The sequence below is a fragment of the Chenopodium album genome, chromosome 27 (assembly GCF_948465745.1).
Source record: "Chenopodium album chromosome 27, dcCheAlbu1.1, whole genome shotgun sequence".
Taxonomy (NCBI): domain Eukaryota; kingdom Viridiplantae; phylum Streptophyta; class Magnoliopsida; order Caryophyllales; family Amaranthaceae; genus Chenopodium; species Chenopodium album.
In genome coordinates, this window is record NC_137860.1 from 2,205,245 (window position 1) to 2,209,334 (window position 4,090).

Genomic DNA, 4,090 nt, shown 5'->3' on the forward strand with positions numbered 1-4,090 from the left:
GGTCTCAAAGTGTACCCTTTGGACGGCGGCCGTCCCAGTTACAGCGTCCTCAGCTTTCCTGATTTCAATCCAAGCGTTCTTCAACCGTTCATTCTCCTTGTCCTTCCAATCTAGGAAGGCGTTCAAACGGAGGAAGAGCTGCGGACAGAAGGAAGAAACTCAGTCAAAAATATAAAAAGTTGGCTAAGTGTTGAGAGCAAAAACATAAGGAGATAGAAGTCTACCTCGGCACTGCAGTTCAGCATGGGGCCGAGGAAGCCTTCGTTGATCCCCCGCAGCTTATCACGCTGCGCTTGTGGGACCGCGCGAACCATGGCCTCGCGCATGGCCTTCCTGTCCGCGCCAGTCAGTGACTGGCCGGGTACCCTCAACTGCATCTCCTCTGATATATCTGCGGACGACCGTGTAAGAGAAGTTAGCTGAATTTTACAACAGACTTATAAAAAGTGAGGAAAAAGATGGCTAACCAGTGGAGAAGGTTGGAGGAGAACGGTTGGTGGGAGGAGGCGGTAAAGGAGCTTCCTCCTCTTCCGGACGGCTCCCTTCAGCGTCGCTGGACGGTGGGTTGACCAGCACCGTCCCGATCCAGCGACCGGTCATTTGTTCTGGGGTTAACCTATCCCCACCGTCCGAAGGGACGGACTCCTCACGGACCTGACCAGCAACAGGTTCCGTGGGCTTGGAGGCCCCGCTTTGTGTCAGCCGGGGTTGTTCTCCTTTAGACTGCGTTGTAGCAGTCTGCGACTTTGCCATGGCCGCTGCTTGAGAAGACGTCTTGGAAGCAACCGTCTTTCTCCTCTTGGATGCGTTTGCATCAGGAGTGGACGTGGCCGGCTGCTTCCGCCTGGCCTTCGGGGTGGAAGAGGAGGTCTGCAAAAACACCAAGTCAGAACAATTTGATGGCGTCCGTGCGATTTGGGAAAGGAGCTCCCTGTCAGCATGCATGAACGGACATAGAGCGTCCGTGCAAACTCAGGAAGTAGGCTCCTTCCAATATAGCAGAGCGGACGCATTAAGAAATGAGAAATTCAAAAAATAAGCTAAGTGTTTACCTCTTTGAGTTGCTCGTACATCTTGAAGCGAGCCTTGTATCTGGCCAAGTCCACCTCGGACATCTCAACCTCCGCTTTTTGGGCCGAGTCAAGCATAGCGTACGCCTCCGCTGCAAAAACAGAAGGCAAAAGTGTTAGAATATTTTTCTGAAGAATTCTATGTGCGTACAGAAAAGTTTATATATCTAGGTGCCCACCTTGGGGCATGTTCTGGTACAGGCCGTACGCAGACATGAAGATAGGGTCCCTAAGCCAATTGGCAAGTGGAACCCAATGGCTAGGGACCCGTTCAGTTTTGTTGCCCCGCCTGACTCGATTAACTTTGAAGTACTCGAGCTGGTGTTCGTGGCTTGGGTGGATGGGCGGCTTGTCAGGCTTGAGGTCTCCGCGTCCGAGTTGAATAGGCTCTGGACGGCACCTGTTCATGCGGAGGTTGAACTCCGCGTCCTGAGTTTTGATACGGTAGAAACGGTGCTTCCAGTCCCTCCACTTACTGACACGGTCGACCACGACCATGTAATCCCTGGTTGCACTCAAGATAAGCCAACCATCCACCTCCTTTTCCAGCCGAGTGAGTGAGTGCATCTCACAAAAGACCGCAAAGTCTGGTGTAAATTTCTTAGCGATGCACGTCACTAAGTACCCAAAGATGTTCAACCAACTGTTTGGCGTCAGTTGGAAGAGGCCGATGTCATACTCGTCCAGGACAGTCCGGACGAATGGGTGAAGAGGGAAGCGGAGCCCTACATCAAAGGCGGCCCGGTAAACGCAAAACGCTCGTTTGCGCGGCTTCTCCTCATCCCAGATAGCCACAGCAATGGCCTTCCTGGGGACTTGAATCTCGAATCCCTCCCCCAAATGGAGGGACTCCTTATACTTCTCAAAATCTTTCTTTAAAAACTTTAGGGCTGTCTCCCCAATTGTACAGGCGTACGGGTCCCTAAAGTTATCAATGTTGGCGACGGTCTCTTCGGCCGCCTCCTCGCCCTCGGCTGTCTCACCCACGGCCTCTTTCTCAACTTCCTCCTCTTCCACTTGGTGAGAAGGGGCACTCCCAAACTCTGAAGACAGCACTCTGTCCAAATCTGCTGCCTCGGCCGAGCTTCGGCCCCTTGAGCTTGGGACGCCCATCGAAGAAGGAACGTCCTCCTCGACCATTGGACGCTTGCCTTTATCCTTGGCAGCGTCCGCCCCATTTCCCGAAGGAGGGGCGTTGCGAATAGGCAGAGCGGACGGTTCACGGATTGAGATTCCTGTTAAGGGTCTGTCCGCCCCACCCAGTTGAGGCCGAGGTTGAGAAGAAGGGACGGACGAACCAGAAGCGTCCGCCCCCGGGTTGGAAGGGTTGTCCATACAGGCTACCAGTTCAGCCCCATCCATGACTGAATTGGCAAATTGAGGGAACCTAAGTTCCGGAGCGGGTGCGGACGAGGCGCCTTCAGCTCTAAGGCGTTCCTCGAAGGAAGAAGTGACCTCCACGGCCAAGTGATGAGAGCCAGTGGAGGCGGTCGTTGTTTGGGCGGTGGAGTCAGTCTCCACCATTGTACTTGGATCACTAGGGTCATAAGGGACCCTAGGATGAACCAGACTTCCGTCTGGGTTCCTGGCCGCGTTAAGCTCACGCGTACGCATGGTTCTCGCCATTGCCTGTTGGGACAGAGAAGAATAAGTGGGGGTGAGTATGTACGCATCAGACATAGACTCACTCCAGGGAGGAGACAACTCTTCTCCGTCCACTCTAGATTCCTCAGTCCCAGGCGAACGGCCGGCCTCATGAGAAGAGTCGGACGAAGCCGAGTATGGATCCAGAATTGAAGTAAAAGAAAAAGAAAACGAGTAAAAGAGAAGATGTAGACGGCCTACCTCTGTACGTTCTGAAAGTTCTGAAGGTGGTGGTGAAGTTCTTGAAGATTGACCGGAAAGCTCAAAAATGCCCGGAAAACTCAAACTCACGGCGGCGCTCTTGAAGATTAAGGGAAAAATAACTTTCTCTCACTAGAACGCTCTGACTTCTCTCTAGAATTCACAATTGGGTAAAGTGTGAAAATGAGAATTCACCTCCCATATTTATAGAGTGAATTCAGGAGAGCAAAATGGTAAAACCATCTTTCCCGCCTAAACACTCAAACGGTAATTTCTTGAGAAATCACTCGAAGAAAAGGCCAGGACGACGTTAGGGTTCTGTTAACTTGTGAAAGAGACCAGATGAACAATTAACACCTTCAGCACTTAGTCTCCAAAAATTGAGAAAATCTAAGAGGAAAAGCGTCCGCCCAGTTCTCAGACGTACAAAGCATGATTAGAAAGCCAGGAAGTACATCTGAAATCATGGAAGCCCAGATTACCCCAAAGAAGATATATGGCCGTTCTGGTCAGTTAGGAGATCAACTCCTCCCAGAGTACCAGGACGTCCAGTCCCATTAAAGTGGCCGTTCTGGTCAGTTAGGAGATCAACTCCTCCCAGAGTACCAGGACGTCCAGTCCCATTAAAGTGGCCGTTCTGGTCAGTTAGGAGATCAACTCCTCCCAGAGTACCAGGACGTCCAGTCCCATTAAAGTGGTTGTTCTGGTCAGTTAGGAGATCAACTCCTCCCAGAGTACCAGGACGTCCAGTCCCACTAAAGTGGCCGTTCTGGTCAGTTAGGAGATCAACTCCTTCCAGAGTACCAGGACGTCCAGAGTGCAAGATCAGAGGAGGCGGCCAGTAAGTGTACGAGCCACCCCCTCTGAGGGGCAAATGTTTAGGGTAAAAATACCCCAGGTACGTGGCCCAATCTCATAGTGACACGTGTCCCAATAAACAGGTGACACGTGGCCCTATGAGAATGTGACACGTGTCCACTGGTCATAGTGACACATGTCAGCCATCTCTAAATGCCCCAATGCTAAAATCAGAAAGAGAAAAGGGCCCTGATGACCTCAGGCCCAAATCCCGAGAAAACCTTGAAAGCCGTAAAACGGCGCCCCTTACGACACATGGCGACTTCTGATTGCGCAGCCAATCATGTCACGAAATTCTAGGGTATAAACCCTAGAGG